The 21,355-nt window shown below is 43.5% G+C and overlaps 2 non-coding genes across 2 annotated transcripts; one reads left to right on the top strand and one right to left on the bottom strand.

Annotated features, from left to right (window-relative positions):
* Nucleotides 1–518: 518 nt before the first annotated feature.
* On the top strand, nt 519–601 carry trnas-cga (transfer RNA serine (anticodon CGA)). The gene has a single exon. It is a non-coding gene; the product is annotated as a tRNA-Ser (tRNA).
* An 18,237-nt stretch (nt 602–18,838) lies between these two features.
* trnap-ugg (transfer RNA proline (anticodon UGG)) lies at nt 18,839–18,926 on the bottom strand. The gene is given in 2 exon segments: nt 18,839–18,874; nt 18,891–18,926. It is a non-coding gene; the product is annotated as a tRNA-Pro (tRNA).
* Nucleotides 18,927–21,355: the final 2,429 nt, after the last annotated feature.

The raw sequence follows: 21,355 nt of genomic DNA, 5'->3' as shown, positions 1-21,355 counted from the left end.
TGGTGTTGCTAGAGTTAATGCTGCACACGTCCCTACTTCACTTGATCCTATCAGCATATTGTTCTATTTCTTTCTCACTCATGTGCTTAGGTAATTCCCTTTAAAATGAATCTGTGCTATTCGGCTCAACTACTGTTTATGTAGCATCTTCCACATTCTAACCACTCTTTGGTAAATAAGTTGCTCTTGAATTGTCTACTGAATTTATCGGTGACCTCCCGTTCTGAACTCCTCCACAACAGCAAACATTTTCTCCACATCAATTCGATCAAATACCTTAATAATGTTAAAAATATATCTCACTTGTTTTTCGAGAAAGAAGCTCCCCACACTGTTCAGTTTTCCCCGAAATGTAAATTCTTTCAGTTCTGACCGAAATGTTTCCTTCTTTGCTGTGAGATTCTGTGATTCTACGATTTAATTTTCACATCGTCTGGGAGATCCAAGAGGGCAAGCATGCAGGCGGTCTCTGTGATAAATTGCACCGACGATTGAACTATTAAAGCAGCTACTGTGTAGCTGCGATGGCCGAGTGGTTAAGGCGTTGGACTCGAAATCCAATGGGGGTTTCCCTGCGCAGGTTCGAACCCTGCTCGCAGCGATTCTACAGGTGCTCTTTTTTTATCGACGAAAGGGGATCTCATTGGAACTCCCTCCACTGCTCTTTATTACACTGATTGACGCGAAGCTGTTGTTCGAACTGGAAACATTAATAGTATATCGGTATTAATTGTTAGTTTGTTGGAAACTATCTGCAAAAATCAGTGAGCAATATACACAACATGAAAAAATGCCTTTTAATAAAGATAAGTGCATTGTTTGGGAGGAACTCACCTTTAGTTAATGAGTGCGAACGAGGTTTAGTTTTATAAAGATGAACAAGTTTTGCCAAAATGACCACGGCAGTGTTTGACGTTGCAATTTTCTGATAACATCAGTGTTTGCATCAAAGTAGATGCCTTATCCATTAAGCGACGTGGCCCCTGCAGTTTGCAGCAGACGAATGTACAGCAAAATTCTAAAGGGTTAAAGTGTAATAAAAAGTCAAGTATGAAATCTCGGTTCTGCAATGCAAGGAGTATTCGGAACCCAGGAGAGGGCTCTGAGCTAGTTAGAGGGGGTGAGAGCTCAGATCACAGGAACGCAAGAAAGAATGCAAAAGGCAGGAGGCAACAGAGCAGAGTAGCACTGGGGCAAGTGTAAACGACAAGGTGATAGGAAGGGACAATATGTATGAAAATAAAGGGGCTGCAGGAGGGGCCAAAACTAAAAATCATGGTTTAAAAACTAGTATTAAAACACTTTACCTAACCGCACGCAACATTCGAAATAAAGTAAATGAGTTGACGGCACAAATCATCATAAATGGGTATGATTTGATGACCATTACAGAAACGTTGCAGGTTGGCCAGGACAGGGAATTAAACATACAGCGGTATCTGACAATTCGGAAAGATAGACAAGAAAGGAAAGGAGGTGGAGTAGCTCTGTTAATAAAGGATGTTGTGAGAGATGATATTGGCTCTATGAACAAAATGTTGAATCATTGTGAGTGGAGATTCGAGTTGTCAGGGGAAAAAGTCACTGGTGGGCATAGTTTATAGGCTCCCAAATAATAGCTTCACGGTGGGGCGGGCAATAACCTAGGGAATAATGGAGGCATGTGAAAAAGAAACGGCAGTTATCATGGGGGATTTTAACCTACATATCGATTGGTCAAATCAAATCGCACTGGGTAGCCTTGAGGAGGAATTCATAGAATGCATACGGGATTGTTTCTTAGAACAGTATGTTACAGAACATACAAGGGAGCAAGCTATCTTAGATCTGGTCCTGTGTAATGAGACAGGAATAATTAACGATCTCCCAGTAAAAGCTCCTCTCGGAATGAGTGACCACAGTATGGTTGAATTTGCAATACAGATTGAGGGTGAGGAAGTAGTGTCTCAAACGAGCGTACTATGCTTAACCAAAGGTGACTATAGTGGGATGAGGGCAGAGTTGGCGGACGTAGACTGGAAACACAGACTAAATGGTGGCACAATTGAGGAATGGTGAAGGACCTTTATGGAGCTCTTTCATAGTGCCCAACAAAAATATATTCCAGTGAAAAAGAAGGGCAGTAAGAGAAGGGATAACCAGCCGTGGATAACCAAGGAAATAAAGGAGAGTATCAAAATGAAAACCAATGTGTATAAGGTGGCGAAGGTTAGTGGGAAACTAGCAGATTGGGAACATTTTAAACGACAGCAAAGAATGACGAAGAAAGCAATAAAGAAAGGAAAGATAGATTACGAAGGTAAACTTGCACAAAACATAAAAATAGTTAGTAAAAGCTTGTACCGATATATAAAACGGAAAAGAGTGACTAAAGTAAATGTTGGTCCCTGAGAAGATGAGAAGGGGGATTTAATAATGGGAAATGTGGAAATGGCTGAGACCTCAAACAATTATTTTGCTTCGGTCTTCACAGTGGAACACACAAAAACCATGCCAAAAACTGCCGATCACGGGAATGTGGGAAGGAAGGACCTTGAGATAATCACTGTCACTAGGGGGGTAGTGCTGGACAGACTAATCGGACTCAAGGTAGAAAAGTCCCCTGGTCCTGATGAAATGTATCCCAGGGTATTAAAAGAGATGGCGGACGTTCTAGCAGATGCATTCGTTATAATCTACCAAAATTCTCTGGACTCTGGGGAGGTACCAGCGAATTAAAAATCAATAAATGTAACGCCTCTTTTTACAAAAAGGGGGCAGATAAAAGGCAGGTAACTATAGGCCGGTTAGTTTAACATCTATAGTGCGGAAAATGCTTGAAGCTATCATTAAGGAAGAAATAGCGGGGCATTTAGATAGGAATAGTACAATCAAGCAGACGCAACATGGATTCAGGAAGGGGAAAGCATGTTTAAATAATTTGCTGGAATTCCTTGAGGATATAATGAGCATGGTGGATAGAGGTGTACCGATGGATGTGGTGTATTTAGATTTCCAAAAGACTTTCGATACGATGCCACACAAAAGGTTACTGCAGAAGATAAAGGTACGCAGAGTCATAGGAAATCTATTAGCATAGATAGCGAATTGGCTAGCTGACAGAAAGCAGAGAGTCGGGATAAATGGGTCCTTTTCAGGTTGGAAATCGGTGGTTAGTGGTGTGCCACAGGGCTCAGTGCTGGGAACACAACTGCTTACAATATGCATAGATGACCTGGAAGAGGGGACAGAGTGTAGTGTAACAAAATTTGCAGATGACACAAAGATTAGTGGGAAAGCGGATTGTGTAGAGGACACAGAGAGGCTGCAAAGAGATTTAGGGAGGTTAAGTGAATGGGCTAAGATTTGGCAGATGGAATACAATGGCGGAAAATGTGAGGTCATCCACCTTGGGGAATAAAAACAATAAAAAGGAATATTATTTGAATGGGGAGAAATTACAACATGCTGAGATGCAGAGGGACCTGGGGGTCCTTGTGCATGAAACTTCATGAATCCCAAAATGTTAGTTTGCAGGTGCAGCAAGTAAGCAGGAAGGCGAATGGAATGTTGGATTTCATTGCGAGAGGGATGGCGTACAAAAGCAGGGAGCTCCTGCTGCAACTGTGTTGTTGAGGACGCACCTGGAGTATTGCGTGAAGTTTTGATCACCTTACTTTAGGAAGGATATACTAGCTTTGAAGGGGGTACAGAGACGATTCACTAGGCAGATTCCGGAGATGAGGGGGTTACCTTATTATGATAGATTGCGTAGACTGGGTCTTTACTCGTTGGATTTCTGAAGGATGAGGGGTGATCTGAAAGAAACATTTAAAATAATGAAAGGGATAGACAAGATAGAGGCAGAGAGGTTGTTTCCACTGGCCGGGGTGACTAGAACTAGGGGGCACAGCCTCAAAATACGAGGGAGCCAAATTTATACCGAGTTGAGAAGGAATTTATTTTCCCAGAGTGTTGTGAATCTGTCGAATTCTCTGCCCAAGGAAGCAGTTGAGGCTCGCTCATTGAATCTATTCAAATCACAGATAGATACATTTTTAACCAATAAGGGAATTAAGGGTTACGGGGAGCGGGAGGGTCAGTGGAGCTGAGTCCACGGCCAGATCAGCCATGATCTTGTTGAATGGCGGATCAGGCTCGAGGGGCTAGATGGCCTACTCCTGTTCCTCATTCTTATGTTCTTATAATGAGGGATTACGCAGTGGAATTGTATTTAGATCAGTTCCATACTTTGCACTGCAAACCAATCAGCGGCAGTGAGCCTTTCACTGATTGAAATACGAGAAGTACTAAATCCCCGGAGGATATGGAACTGTTCATTTAATGCTGGAAACACTCCGCGGGGCCACCAGCTCTCGGCAGAACTAATGTTTTGCAGTATTGCTTCAATGTATTACAGGTTTGGTGTGAGTTTCGTCCCTGAATGTTTAAGCTGCTCTAAAATACTTGCAGCCCAACTGCACCACCAAAATTAAAATAAATGGCCTGTAATGGGTTCGAACTCGCCAATTGGGCGTTAGTAACACCAAGCGCTAACCAAGTGAGGCAATCGGCCTTCATGCTATGTACTTTCTTATGGCACTTTTACATTAAAATGATAGCATTCCTATAGCGACTTTCACCTCAGCACTTCCCAAAGCAGTTCACAACAAATTAATTACTTTTAAAATGTGATCACTTTGTAGTGTAGGACATGCAAAAATGTACAGCTTGGAAGGAGGCCATTTCAGCCAATAGTGCCCGAGGAGGCCGATCTCGAGCTTTCCAGCCTAATTCCCACTTCCCAGCTCTAAGTGCGTCCTATGGGTTACAGCAATTTAAGTGGCATCCAAGTATTTTTAAAATGTGTCAGGGTTTCTGCCGCATTGAGTCATTGAGTTCCCGACCACCATGACGTCCTGGGTAAAGACATTTATCCTCGCAGCTCATCTAACCCTCCCCCTAATTCATCATCATAGGCAGTCCCTCGGAATCGAGGAAGACTTGCTTCCACTCTTGGCATGTGTTCTTAGATGGCTGTACAGTTCAATACGGGAACCACAGTCTTTGTCACAGGTCAGACAGACCGTCGTTCAGGGAAAGGATGGGCAGGGAGCCTGGTTTGCCACAGCTCATTCCGCTGCCTGCACCTGATTTCTGCATGTTCTCGGCGACGATACTCGAGGAGCTCAGCACACTCCCGCATGCACTTCCTCCATTTCGGGCGACCTATGGCCAAGGACTCCCAGGTCACAGTGGGGATGTCACACTTTATCAGGGAGGCTTTGAGGGTGTCTTTGTAACGTTTCCTTTGTCCACCTTTTGCTCATTTGCCGTGGACGAGTTCCGAGAAGAGCGCTTGCTCTGGCAGTCTAGTGTCTGGCATATGGCCTGCCCAGCGGAGCTGATCAAGTGTGGTAAGTGGTGCAATGCTGGGGATGATGTCTTGGACGAGGCCGCGAATGTTTGCGCGTCTGTCCTGCCAGGGGATTTGCAGGATCTTGAGGAAACATCGCTGGTGGCATGTCTCCAGCGACTTGAGGTGTTTACTGTACATAGTCCACGTCCCTGAGCCATACAGGAGGGCGGGTATTACTTCAGCCTTGTAGACCATGAGCTTGGTGAAAGTTTTGAGGGACTAATCTTCAAACACTCTTTTCCTCAGGCGGCCGAAAGCTGTACTGGCGTACTGCAGGCAGTGTTGGATCTCATCATCAAAGCCTGCTCTTGTTGATAGGAGGCGCCCGAGAGAGGGAAATTGGTCCACCCCGAAATTAGTTTAAATCTATTCCCCCTGGTTGTTGACCACTCTGCAAAGGGAAACAGGACCTTCCTACCAACACTATCTAGAGCCCACATAAAGTTATGCACCTCAATATAGTCTCCCCTCAGCCTCCTCTGGTCCAAAGAAAACAGACTCAGCATTTCCAATCTTTCCTCATCACCAAAATTCTCCAGTCCAGGCAACTTTTTTGCAAATCTCCTCAGTACCCTTTCCAGCGCAATCACAGCTTTTTTTTTAAATGTGTTGACCAGAACTGCACACAGTACTCCAGCAGCGGCCTAACCAATGTTTTATACAGTCAAGTACAATGTCCTTGCTGTAACCAGCAGAGTTACGGACCGAGAGCTGGTAAGTGGGATTCGGTTGGATAACCTTTTGTTGGCTGGCGCAGATACGATGGTAAGTACTGCAGGGATTCCAATACGACCAAGTTGATCTCTTGGACTAATTTTGATCGCGTAGATGGAGAGGAATGTTAACAGATTTTTTCTGCACAATTGGCCTGGGTTTTTTTTCTGCTTTTTTGCTTCTCCCATGCGTTCGCATGGCTCGGGTTGGGGCGGTGTGTTTAATTTTTCGGTGCAAGGTGTGTAGAAGTTGTGTGGGGTGGACTTATTGGGCTGGGCGTTCTTTATCTTTCCGCCATTGTCATACTTCACAGGTTCATATATAGCCTTCAGGGTTGTTGATCAAAGGGCTCTGTGGCTCTTTGTCGGTTGGCATGTATACTATGGGCCGAATTGGCCTCCTTCAGCGCTGTGGATTTCTAGATTTATATTTACTTTCACAGCCCCAGACTATTCCTTCACAGACCAAGAACGCTGCAACACATATTCAGACGGCTCTTTCACAGTCCCAGACTCTACCTTCACAGATTCACAATCTTCCGACACAGTCCCACAATCTACCTTCACAGATCCAGACTTTTCCTGCACCGACCCAGACAGCAGCTAAACAGATCCATGCAGCTCCCGCACAGAGGGGTACTGATCCTACACCGATTCAGACATTACTGCACAGATCCATACACTCCAGTGCAGACAGGCAAAGCTCATACACAGCATCAAAATGCTTGTGCACTGACTCAGACAGTTCCTTTCAGAGACCCAGCATCACCTGCACAGGAGCAAACATGTCCTCATCAGCCGCAGACAATACCAATACATTTCCAGAGAGCTTCGACAGAGACACTGACATTTCCTTCGCGAAAGTAGGCAGCTCCTGTACAGAACCAGACAGGTGCTACACTGAAGCAGGGATTAACAGCACAGGCATAAACCTTCCTACACAAACCCATACAGCTCCGTTCAGAGACATTGGGACCTCCGAGACAGATTAAGTCCCTCCTACATAGACATAGACAGCTCTACCCTGGCCAAGGCATCACCAACACAGATCCAAGAACTCCTACACAGATATAAGCAGTTCTTGCACGGGCGCAGACTGTTCCGACAAAGGACCAGACTGCTCGTTCACCGAGCCAGACAGCTCGCTTCGGAGATGCAGACATCTCATTTAAAGATAAAGACAGCACCGGTACTGAATCAAAAAGCTCAATGCAGAACCACACTGACCCAGGGGGATCAACCATAGACAGATACACTCCATCACAGATGCAGACTCTCCGGCCCAAAAAGAGACAACTCTTGCAGAGACCCAGTCAGCTCCAAACCTGACACATGGAGCTGCAACACAAAGCCCAACGCTCCTACACAAACCCGGACAACACTTAAACAGACACAGTCAGCTCAAATTCTGATACAGGCAGCTGCAACACAGACCCAGACAGCACCTAAAGAGACTCAGAAACTATTACACAGAAACAGAAGGCTCTTACAGTGACACAGACACTCCTACCTATACTCAGAGAGCTTGTCATTGAATCCAATGCATAATGCTGCAGATAACTGAATTAAATAGGCTTACAAAGGACAGCATAGCGTATACAGCCTTTCTCGAATATTCTGGAGTCTTTCTTGATTTAAATCTATCAGCATAGCCATCTATTCCTTTCTACCTCATATGCTTGTATAGCTTCTCCGTAAATGTATCTATACTATTCGCTTGAACCACTCCTACGCTTTTGAGTTCCACATTCTCATCACTCTTTCCAGAAAGAAGTTGCTTCTGAATTCTCTATTTGATTCCTGGATTTCTTGATGACTATCTTATATTGGTGGCCTCCAGTTATGCTCTTCCCCACATGTGAAAACATTCTCTCTGTAAACAATCCATCAAAATCTTTCATAATTTTAAATAAATCTATTAGGTCACCCCTATAGATCAATCTTCAAGAGAAAAGAGACCCAGCTTGTTCAGTATTTCCACTTATGAATAACCTCCCATTTCTGGTAGCATCCGTGTAAATCTTCTCTGCACCCTCCCAAATGCCTCTATATCATCTTTATAATAGGATGACCAGAACTGCATGCAGAACTCTAAGTGTGGTCTAACCGAGGTTCAATACAGGTTTAGCATAACCTTTCTATTTTGCAATTTTATACCACTAGAAATAACATCCACTTCTTAGTTACCTTTATTTTGTCTTGCTAAACTCTGTGACAATTTTTGTGATTTGTGTAGTTGTACTCAGATTGTTCCTCTACCCCACCGAGAGTCGTTTGTGCCAAGTAATTAGTGACCTCCATATTCTTCCTACCAAAATGTAATACCTCACATGTGTGTGCGTGGAACTTAATTGAAAATTATCTGCCCATTCTGCGTGTTATTAATGTTGTCCTTAATTTGTTGCAGCCCTCCTCAGTTTCAATTTCCTCCAATTTGGTATCATTGGCAAATTTGGAAATTCTGTTTTTAGTTCCAAATTCTAAATCGTTAAAATAAATTGTGAACAATAGTGGTTCCGGCATTGATCCTTTTGGAACACCACTACCCATCTTCTGCCAATGTGAATATCTGCCTTTTACCTCCAATCTCTGATTTCAGTCTTGAAACTAGCTCGCTATGCATTCTGCTGCTTATACCCTGACGTTGCTCAGCAGGTTATTATTGGGTATCATAGCGAGGGTCTTTTGAAAATCTAGATACCTTATACTTATTGCATGATCAATGTATACCCTCTCTATAACCTCTTCAAACATTATGAGTTTGGTCCAGCAGTACTTTCCCTATTGAAATCCATGCTGATTATTCATTTTTATACTTTTGGTTTCTAGATGTTCTTCTATTTTCTCCATTAGTAAGGGTTCCATTATTTTCCTATATAAGTGACAATCATACCCCTTGACCAACGAGCTGATTAGCTGAGACAAGCAGGGAGTACAGCATTTAATTCCCGCCGAAAGCAATTCAGCCATTCCCGCTTTCTATTGTGTAATACAGCGACATCAAGTTGTTGTACTGTCAGTCTCGGATCAGGCTTTATCTGTTTAAAAGGGTTGCGCTCTCAGTGCTGCTTCATTCAGTGTGTGTTTAAAAAAATGCGACGTGCTAGCTGCCGTGGCTGGGTGGTTAAATTGTTGGATTAGGAATGTAATCGAATTGCTTCTGAATAAGTTCGAGCCCTGTTCACAATGAATCAGTAGCTGTAGGCATTCGCACGTAATCCGCTCTGTTTGGAGGTCGTTGAGGTGTAATTGTTTTGAATAATTTTGCAGCAACTTTTCGGCCACCTGTTCCGTTACGCTCACCCAATCATCCACTCGCGCGAGTCCAGAGGATTGGGACATTTCTATAATCCAGCAAAGAATGACTAACAATATGGTTAAAAGAGGGTAGATTATGAATGTTAACTTGAACGAAATATAAAAACAGATAGTAAGAGTTTCTATCGGTATGTAAAAAGGAAAAGAGTGGGTAAAGTAAATGTTAGTCTCGTGGAGGATGAGACTGGGGGATTAATAATCGAGAACAGGGAAATGGCAGAGACTTTGAACAAATATTTTGTTTCAGTTCTCACGGTAGAAGTCAGTAAAAACATTCAAATAGTGGATAATCCAAGGGCTATATGGAGGGAGGAACTTAATACTATCATTATCACTAATGAAGCAGTATGAGGTAAAATAATGGGACTAAAGGCGGACAAGTCCCCTGGACCTGATGGCTTATATCCTATGGATGCATTGGTTGTATCCACAGGATATAAGCCATCAGGTCCAGGGGTCCTATGGAGGAGTTGCTTCCACTCCCAAAGTGAATTCTTTGATGGCTGAGCAGTCCGATACGAGAGCCACAGACCCTTTCACAGGTGGGACAAACATTCGTCAGGGGAAGGGGTCGGTAGGACTGGTTTGCCGCACGCTCCTTCTGCTGCGTGCGCCTGGGCTCTTCATGCTCCTTGCATCGAGCCTCAAAGAGCTCAACGCCCTCCCGGATGGATTTTCTCCACCTCGGGCTATCTGCGGCCAGGGTCTCACAGGTGTCAGTGGTGATGTCGCACTTTCCCAGCGAGGCTTTCAGGGTGTCCTTATAACGTTTACGCTGTCCTCCTTTGGCTCATTTACCATGAAGGAGTTCCGCATAAAGCATTGCTTATGGAGTCTCACATCTGGCATGCGTGCTATGTTGCCTGCCCAGCGAAGCTGATCGAGTGTGGTCAGTGCTTCAGTACTGGGGATGTTACCCTGGTCGAGGACACTGATGTTGATGCGTCTGTCCTGCCAGGAGATTTGCAGGATCTTGCGGAGACATCGTTGGTGATATATCTCCAGCGACCTGAGGTGCCTTCTGCACATCGTCCATGCCTCAGACCCATACAGGAGGGCGGGTACTATTACAGCCCTGTAGACCATGAGTTAGGTGGTAGATTTCAGGGCCTGGTCTTCAAACAGTCTTTTCCGCAGGCGGCCGAAGGCTGCACTGGAGCACTGGAGGAGATGCTGAATCTCCACATCAATGTCTGCCTTTGTTGATAAGAGGCACCCCCTCATTTCCAATGGAATTCTTCCAGTCACACAGCCTTCGTTCAATCAAAAAATATCTAGATTATGAATCAATTATTTATTTATTTAAAACAAATCAAATTCAATTTTTTTTAAATAAAAATTAAATGTATTTATTTTCTTAAGTTGTTTAATATATATATATTTGTAAATTGGCTTTCAGTGGGCTGGTTTTACGTACCTCCCTCTTTCCTGTCTGTCTATCACCTGTGGCTTCAATAACCGTCTCTGCCCCGCGTGGTCCTGAGCCCCACTGCACAATTGCCTTCAGTGATGATAGAAATCTCACTTTATTCATTTAAAAGGGAACTGCGGTCAGTCAAGGGTGATTCTGCATCTGGGTAAAAGGGATGTTATTGCAGTCCCCGATCATTCTGTATCTCTTTAAAAGGGCTGGTTGTCAGTTCCGGTTCATAATCTTTCCCTTTAAAACGGATTGTCTCATAAACCCGGGTCATCCTTTATAGTTTGAGAAGGAGTATGATTTCAGCTGCAATGACCGAATTGTTAAACTGTTGTGTTCCAATTTACATTGGGGTTTCCTCTGCCGGGTGCGCACCCAGATCGCAGTGCATCTGTTCATTTACTCGAAATATGCTCATCTTTTCCTCAATCCACTCCTTGATTTTGCTCGCAATATACACAACAACACATTGGGTGATGGGGGCAGCGGCCGCGTGGTCTAATGGATACAGCGTCTGACTTCGATTATAACCGCGAACTTATCAAAACATTGCAGAGTCGGATCTTGCCGCGGTCAATTGACCCGCTGCCTGAAATTTTATATTCGTTGTTTTGATTCTGCCGAGAAACCAACCATCACTTCCAGTCACTCAGCTGAAGGAAAGGAAGGATGTTTGCTTTTGGAATCTAATAGCACGTTTTCATCATTGTCGATCTGCATGCACGGGCGCAGCAAGCTGTGAAGTGGACTTTCTTGCACATTATTTCTGTTGGGTTACAAAAAGCAGGAGATTGAAAGGCTGACGCTTGGCTGAATAAAAGGCGAGGTGGCCGAGAAGTTAAGGCGATGAACTACTAATCAATTTTGTTCTACACGCATGGGTTCGAATCCCATCCTCGTCGTATTTGTGTTCAGCTTTGACTCCCCTGGTCACTTTGTCAATCACATTAACCTCATCGCCGAGTTTCCCTTTCACTGACAAGGATGCTGTACTTTGCTCATGTTATGTCTCAAATTAATAATATATTCGTCAAAAGGATAACAGTTGCAGGACTGCGGAGAGGGGGACTAATTAGATAGCTCTCTGAGGGACAGCGCAAGCACGATGGGCCTAATATCTTTTTTCACTACCGTCAGAATCTGAGAGCTGCGCTTTTCACTGTCGGCGGCTCTTGTTCTCGGGTTATGATTCTCGCTTAGGAATGATCACATTTGAAATGCGTGAGGTCTCGGGCCAAATCCTGAACGAGCCCCGTCATTTTTTATTCAAAGTTCCGCTTCTCACAGCCGCTTGACATGTGAGAAAACAGACATATTTCACATTAAAACGTGTAATTTTGCGCCGATTGTTCCCACAGCGTCCAAATCCCAGAGCAAAGTGAAACTCACACAACTGAGTAAAGTTAAAGTATCTCAAAGGTACTCGGCTCTGTGATTCGTGGATAACCTAAACCCGTGTTTAGTTCCGGCCAATAATTGATCAGTATATCCTCCTGTCTGTCCGCATCAGCTCTGCTCAGTGGGGATACGCATACATTCAGCGTCAATCTCCACCTCTGCCCTGAATATGAAGGCGTCTTCTTTCTCTGGAGCTGAAAAGATGTGAGAAGCTAGCTTTTGAATTAGCCTCTTGGTTGACGGATTCAGAGCGGACAGGAAATCAATCCGGGGTGGCCAAGCTACCTGATCTGATGAAAAGGCGTTGACACCTAATATTGCAGGCATGTTATAGTCTTCTGGCCTCAACATTAGGTTCAACGTATCGGGTGATAAGCACCGCTCCCATTGTCTAGTAATGGTTCTGCTATTCCCACGAACACCTCCTTTGGACCATCCTTTGTAACCTTATTACCCGATTACCACCCACATTTCCTTCTCCATTGTGCCATTTATTATTAATCACTCCTGCGTTCCACTGTATCACAGACATTCCCATTTGACCTTTCTCGCTGCGTATTATTTCCAGGCGCTATTTTTGTTGAAAAAAATCTGTAATCTTGAAATGTTTCCTAAAATATCGGAATAATTATCCGACAGAACGTGAAACCGGGTTCTGCATCCACAGAATCTGCACGATCTGCTGAGTTTTACATATTTATCTGTTTTTATTCATTCTATTTCCGTGTCCCTTTTAAGGGGATGTGCTGTCTGTCCGAGATCATTCTCTATCTGTTTAAAATGGTGTGCTATCAGACCCGCATCATTCTGTGTCTGTGTAAAAGCGATGTGCTGTCTGTCCCGGAGTTCACATTTCAAATTTCAAAAACTGCCTTAGAGGGTGCAGGAATTTTAGTTTGCGTGTGTGTTTGTGTAAGCCAGTGTGTGTGCAAACGTGCTGTGCGATCTTACTATCATGTGAGAAAAATGCATTACATGCAGCTTGAAACCGTACTGATTTGATTGAACACTCCTTCGTGGACTCTCTGACGGTAGAAGGATCTGCTGTGGGATTTTGCTATTCCACATCTAAAAGAAGGGAAAATACACAAGTTAGAAATATAGCGATTTTATCGAGGGCTTGCGTGTGGGCTGTTTGACATGATGACATCCTCCACCCTTATTTTCAAATTCAAATCAAATGAAATAAAATCAAGAAAAGACGAGACAAGACAAGACAAGACATGACTGACTGACTGACTTTGTATATTTAAATATATGTATATTTATATCCAATCCCAACTTTTTAACTTCCAAAATAAATGTACTTTTTCTGTTCTGCCTGCACGGGGCTCGATTACATTTGACCTCTTTCACAGCACAAGCAGCTGCTGTCAGATCCAGCAGAAAGACACACGCGACACATACTGGATCAGTATTAAGATCAATTGCAGTGGCTAAATTTTACTCATATTTAGCACAGTGGTACTGAGGACAACTATAACCCGTGAATTGCTGCCTTGGCTGAGATCAACTAACAGCCCAGATCAAGGACCGAACTTGGCACCTTCCCAGTCAGTATTGCCGAGTATTCTAAAATTTGGGAGCTGAGGGAGGGTTAGAAAGAATATTTTGAAACTAATTTTACTCTACCTTTAAACAAAACCTTTGTCAAACTGCACAATTCTGAAATTTTGACAAATAAAACAAGCAAGTCAAATGGATTATAAAAACAATGTGACATTTTAGAAAGGCTCAAGTCACTGAAATAGACAGCTTTACAATCACAGCACAGTACAGAAGGGAGCGAATGGTAATGGTAGCTCGGTTCGTGAAGTCCGCCAACACTCTGAGATGAACTGGACTGTTCCTTTAAGTTTAAATAGGCAGAGAAAAGAGAGTCCCTGTCCGTTTAAATAGCTACCCGATTCCCCCGGGCAGTGGGAGGAGCAACTGCGCGCTATCTCTTGAGATACTGAAACAGCAAACACCGCCTGATGGCTTCCCGCGGTTCCTAAACTCCGAAGAAATAAAATTGCATCAGGTTAAGTCGAACAACTGAAAAGAATGCACACAGAGTCAATGCTGTGTGTGTGTGTAAATAAAACACATCATTCTTAATGTTTGATAGAGATAAGCTATTATCTGCACCAGTTATTTTCCAGCATTTTATTTCCTATTATTTACAATGTAATTGAAGAGTGTTTAATTCATTTGCCATTTATTGATGACGCATTGTCTTGTGTGCTATTGGATAGAAAGTGATGTCACAATGACCATTCCGTTACCAAGGTGACCGTCTGTCCAGAGTATTCAGTGGGAAAGGGGATTAACTATCACCGAGGGTAATGAGCAGCCATCCATCAGTCTCTGCACTTTATTGTCCAGTGATCACCTCACCATCACACAGAAGATCCTAGATTTACCTCCAGTGTGGATGACTTGTGTAAGTGATGTTGAAAATGAAACTGTAGGGATGAAAGAGGAGTTGGAGGACGTGGGTTTGGAGAGTAGGGTGAAAGAGGAGTTGGGGTGAAGGTTTGAAAGAAATGGGGTGATAGAGGAGTTGGGGTGAGGGGTTTGGTAAGTAGGGGTGAAAGAATAGTTGGCGAGGGGGAGTTGGAGAGTAGGGGTGAAGGAGGTGTATGAATCAGTGGGATTTACTGCCCATTAATTGCATTTGTTGAACTATGATGGGTTTATTTTTCTTTTAAAATGTTTTGCACTGTGTTCCACTGAAGCGAAATGCGGGGCAGCAGTTCCTTGCAGGCACTGGACTGTTACTGGTGAATTACTATGGGTTAGTGTTAATTGGGAATAGATTTTAATGATATTTTTCTGTGCTGAATGCGCTGCTGGGCTGCAGGTTTGTCATCAGTCCCAATGACGAGGTGCTGTTGACAACAAATCCAAGATTCCCTTACATTGTGACACCAAATCCAGGGACCACAGGAAATGAGGCATCAAATCCAGGGACCCCTTACACTGAGGCACCAAATCCAGGGAGCCCTTACACTGAGGGATCAAATCCAGGGACCCCTTACACTGAGGCACCAAATCCAGGGACCGCTCACACTGAGACACCAAATCCAGGGACCCCTTACACTGAGGCATCAAATCCAGGGAACCTTGACACTGAGGCACCAAATCCAGGGACCCCTTACGCTGAGGCATCAAATCCAAGGAACCTTTACACTGAGGCATCAAATCCAGGGATCCCTTACACTGAGAGACCAAATCCAGGGTACCCTTAATCTGAGGCACCAAATCCAGGGAACTTTTACACTGAGGCACCAAATCCAGGGACCCCTTACAATGAGACACCAAATCCAGGGACCGCTTGCTCTGAGGCACCAAATCCATGAACCCCTTACACTGATGCACCAAATATAGGGACCCCTTACACTGAGGCATCAAATCCAGGGACCCCTTACACTGAGGCACCAATACAGGAAACCCTTACACTGAGGCACCAAATCCAGGGACCCCTTACACTGAGGCATCAAATCCAGGGAGCCCTCACAATGAGACATCAAATCCACGGACCCTTTACACTGAGACATCAAATCCAGGGACCCCTTACAATGAGACATCAAATCCAGGGACACCTTACACAGAGACATCAAATCCAGGGACCCCTTACACTGAGACATCAAATCCAGGGACCCCTTACACAGAGACATCAAATCCAGGGACCACTTACACTGAGACATCAAATCCAGGGACCCCTTACACTGAGACATCAAATCCAGGGACCCCTTATACTGAGGCACCAAATACAGGAAACCCTTACACTGAGGCACCAAATCCAAACACTGAGGCATCAAATCCAGGGACCCCTTACACTGAGGCACCAAATACAGGAAGCACTTACACTGAGGCACCAAATCCAGGGACCACTTACACTGCGGCATCAAATCCAGGGACCCCTTACACTGAGGCATCAAATCGAGGGATCCCTTACACTGAGACACCAAATCCATGAACCCCTTACACTGAGACACCAAATCCAGGGACCCTTTTCACTGAGGCACCAAATCCAGGGACCCCTTACACTGAGGCATCAAATCCAGGGACCCCTTACACTGAGGCATCAAATCCAGGGACCCCTTACACTGAGGCACCAAATACAGGAAACCCTTACACTGAGGCACCAAATCCAAACACTGAGGCATCAAATCCAGGGACCCCTTACACTGAGGCACCAAATACAGGAAACACTTACACTGAGGCACCAAATCCAGGGACCCCTTCCACTGAGGCATCAAATCCAGGGAGCCCTTACACTGAGACATCAAAAACATCGGAAAACATGAGCATATTTTGAGTAATGAACAGATGCGCTGCGATATGGATGTACACGGACACAGGCAAAGTAAATGTAGCTTGAAACACAACAGTTTAATAATTCGGTTATCACAGCTGATAATCACACTCCTTTTTAAATGTACAGGATGATCCGGATAATGAGAAAAAATACATTTTAAAGGGGCAATTGATGAACCGGAACTGACAACCATCCCGTTGAAACAGACACCGAATGATCCTGGACAGGAAGCACATCTCTCTTACACAGCTGTAGAATTGCCCTTCACGGACAGCAGTTCCCTTTCAGAAGAATAAAGTGGGATTTCTATCATTCCTGAATGCAATTGTGTTGTGCGTGAATGAGCGCGGTTCTCATGAGCACGCGGGACTGCGACGGTTGTTGAAGCCACAGCTGATAGACAAGCAGGAAAGAGGGAGGGAAATAAAACCAACCCAGACAAAAAGACAATTTAAAACATATATATATTTATCATAATAAGAAAATAAATAAATTTACAATTTTATTGCAAAAAATTGAATTTGATTTGATTGAAATAAATAAATAATTGTTTCTTAATCTATATATTTTTGATTGAACGAAGTCTGTGCGACTGCATGAAATGCACTGGAAATCAGGGTGTGCAGTCAGTAAATTCCCAAACACAGTAAGCCCATGGTGTAAGACAAGCCACGAGGGAAGATGTGGGCAACAAAGGCCATCTTTTAAAGTCGCGAGTGCTTTTCTGCAGGATCAGACAGAAGCTGCGTGTGCTGTGAAAGAGGTCAAATGTAATAGAGCCAATGCAGGCAGAACAGAAAAGCACATTTATTGTGAAAGTTAAAAAGTAGTGAATGTATGTAAATATATGCATATATAAATATTGATACAGAAATTTACATAAACAAAGTCAGTCAGTCAGTCATGTCTTGTCTTGTCTTGATTTGATTTGTATTTGAAAATAAGGGGGAAGGAGCTCATCATGTCACACAGCCCATCCGCAAGCTCTCGCTAAAATCGCTAAGTTTCTAACTTATATAATTTGCCTTCTTTCACATGTGGAATAGCAAAATCCCACAGCAGATTCTTGTCCTGTCAGTCAGTCCCTGAATGCGTGTTGAATCAAATCAGTGTGGCTTCAAGTTGCATGTAATGCATTTTTCCTCACATGACATGAAATGCACAGTAAGATCGCGCAGAACGTTTCCACGCACTCTCTCACTTACACAAACACACCAACAAACTAACAATTCTGCACTCTCCAAAGGCAGTTTTTGAAATTTGAAATTTGAAATCCGGGACAGACAGCACATTCCTTTTAAACAGATAGATAATGATCCGATACTGATAGCACACCATTTTGGAGAGACAGAGAATGACCCCGGGCAGACCAGCACATCACCTTAAAAGGGATACAGAAACACAATGAACAAAAACAAAGCATTCTGTAAAACTCAGCAGGCCGTGAACATTCTGTGGATGAATTTCCCGGGCTCACGTTCAGTCAGATGATCATTCCGATATGTTAAGAAAAATGTAAAGTTTACAGATTTTTCCTGGAAAATAGCGCCTGGAAAAATAGGCAGCGAGGAAGGACAAAAGGGAATGCCTGTGATACAGTGGAGCGTAGGAGTGATTGAATAATAAATGGCACAATGCAAAAAGGCAAAGTGAGTGGTAATCGGGCAATAAAGTAACAAAGGATGGACCAGAGGAGGTGTTAGTGTGAACAGCAGAACCATTAGCAGACAATGGGACCGGTGCTTATGATCCGATACGTTGAACCGAAAGTTGAGGCCAGAACACTATAACCTGCCTGGAATGTAGGGTTTGAACGCCTTTTAATTAGACCAGGCAGCTTGGCCACCCCGAATTGATTTCCTGCACGGTTTAAATTCGGCAGCCAAGGGACTAAATCCAAAGCCAGCTTCTCACATCTTTTCAGCGCGAGAGAAACAGGACGCACTCATATTCAGGGCAGAGTCTGTTTCACGTTGAATTTGAGATTGACGTTGAATGTATGCTTATCCCTATGGAGGTGAGCTCATGCGTGCAGAAAGGAAGATACACTGATCAAGTATTTGCCGGAATCAAAACGGGGTTTATGTTGTCCAATGAAACGCAGAGCCGAGCACATCTGAGAAACATGAACTCAGTTCGGTGAGTTTCACTTTTCTCCTGGGAATCTCCAGGATTTTTGTACGCTGTGTGAACAACGGAGTGCAATCACACGTTTTAATTTGAAACATGTCAGTTTTCTCACATGTCGACCGGCTGAGAAGTCGTTTTTTGACAAAAGGTTGGCAGGGCTCGTCCGGGATTTGAACCCGGGACCTCTCGCATTTCAATTATTATAATCCCAAAGCGAGAATCATACCCCTAGACCAACGAGCCGCCGACAGTGAAGAGCGTAGCTCTCAGTTTCTGACGTTAGTTTGCTATTCGGCCCATCGTGCCTGTGCTGACTCTCAGAGACCGATTTCATGAGTCCCCCTCTCCATCGTTCTGCTGATGTTTTCCCTTTGATGAAGTGATTATTTTTTCTGACATTACTTCATCAAGGAGCTGCATCCTTTTCAGTAAAAGGTGAATTTGGCAATGAGGATAAATGTGATTGAATAAAAAAACTAGGGGAAAATGTTTAACATAATAACGACGAAGCTGGGGGCATACTGGATCAGCAGTCCATTGCTTCAACCTGTCAGTCACCTTGTCTCCTATTGACTGCAAAGTCAGACATCCATCCCCTACTTTTTGCATTCAAACAGAAATAATATGCACGAAAATCTACTTCACCACTTGTTTTGCCCGTGCAACCAGATCGACAGTGATGAAAATGTGCCATTAGCTTCTTAAAGCACACAGCCTTCCTTTACTTCAGGTGAGTGACTGTCCGAGATGGTTGGTTTTGAGGCAGAATCAAAACAAAGAATATAAAATTTCACAAAGCGCGATAGCTGACCACTGCCGGACTCTAACCTGCAATCATCTGATAAGATCACAGTTACAATCGAAATCAGACACCTTATCTTTAAGGCCACGCGGCCGCTACCGTCGGTGCATAATTTGTTGTTTTTTATATTGAGAGCAAATTTGGGACAAGGGTTACATCAAGGAGTGGATATCGGAAAACATGAGCATATTTTGAGTAATGAACAGATGCGCTGCGATATGGATGTACACGGACACAGGCAAAGTCAATGTATCTTGAAACACAACAGTTTAACAATTCGGTTATCACAGCTGATAATCACACTCCTTTTTAAATGTACAGGATGATCCGGATAATGAGAAAATACGTTTTAAAGGGGCAATTGATGAACCGGAACTGACAACCATCCCGTTGAAACAGACACCGAATGATCCTGGACAGGAAGCACATCCCTCTTACACAGCTGTAGAATTGCCCTTCACGGACAGCAGTTCCCTTTCAGAAGAATAAATTGGAATTTCTATCATTCCTGAATGCAATTGTGTTGTGCGTGAATGAGCGCGGTTCTCATGAGCACGCGGGACTGGGACGGTTGTTGAAGCCACATTTAATAGACAAGCAGGAAAGAGGGAGGGAAATAAAACCAACCCAGACAAAAAGACAATTTAAAACATATATATATTTATTATAATAAGAAAATAAATAAATTTACAATTTTATTGCAAAAAATTGAATTTGATTTGATTGAAATAAATAAATAATTGTTTCTTAATCTATATATTTTTGATTGAACGAAGTCTGTGCGACTGCATGAAATGCACTGGAAATCAGGGTGTGCAGTCAGTAAATTCCAAAACACAGTAAGCCCATGGTGTAAGACAAGCCACGAGGGAAGATGTGGGCAACAAAGGCCATCTTTTAAAGTCGCGAGTGCTTTTCTGCAGGATCAGACAGAAGCTGCGTGTGCTGTGAAAGAGGTCAAATGTAATAGAGTCAATGCAGGCAGAACAGAAAAGCACATTTATTGTGAAAGTTAAAAAGTAGGGAATGTATGTAAATATATGCATATATAAATATTGATAAAGAAATTTATATAAACAAAGTCAGTCAGTCAGTCATGTCTTGTCTTGTCTTGATTTGATTTGTATTTGAAAATAAGGGGGAAGGAGCTCATCATGTCACACAGCCCATCCGCAAGCTCTCGCTAAAATCGCTATGTTTCTAACTTATATAATTTGCCTTCATTCACATGTGGAATAGCAAAATCCCACAGCAGACTCTTCTCCTGTCAGTCAGTCCCTGAATGCGTGTTGAATCAAATCAGTGTGGCTTCAAGTTGCATGTAATGCATTTTTCCTCACATGACATGAAATGCACAGTAAGATCGCGCAGAACGTTTCCACGCACTCTCTCACTTACACAAACACACCAACAAACTAAAAATTCTGCACTCTCCAAAGGCAGTTTTTGAAATTTGAAATTTGAAATCCGGGTCAGACAGCACATTCCTTTTAAACAGATAGATAATGATCCGATACTGATAGCACACCATTTTGGAGAGACAGAGAATGACCCCGGGCAGACCAGCACATCACCTTAAAAGGGATACAGAAACACAATGAACAAAAACAAAGCATTCTGTAAAACTCAGCAGGCCGTGAACATTCTGTGGATGAATTTCCCGGGCTCACGTTCAGTCAGATGATCATTCCGATATTTTAAGAAAAATGTAAAGTTGACAGATTTTTCCTGGAAAATAGCGCCTGGAAAAATAGGCAGCGAGGAAGGACCAAAGGGAATGCCTGTGATACAGTGGAGCGTAGGAGTGATTGAATAATAAATGGCACAATGCAAAAAGGCAAAGTGAGTGGTAAGCGGGCAATAAAGTAAC

This window comes from Pristiophorus japonicus, unplaced genomic scaffold, assembly GCF_044704955.1.
Source record: "Pristiophorus japonicus isolate sPriJap1 unplaced genomic scaffold, sPriJap1.hap1 HAP1_SCAFFOLD_71, whole genome shotgun sequence".
Taxonomy (NCBI): domain Eukaryota; kingdom Metazoa; phylum Chordata; class Chondrichthyes; family Pristiophoridae; genus Pristiophorus; species Pristiophorus japonicus.
Note: the sequence above shows the minus strand (reverse complement) of the source record. Positions and strands in the feature narration are given on the sequence as shown.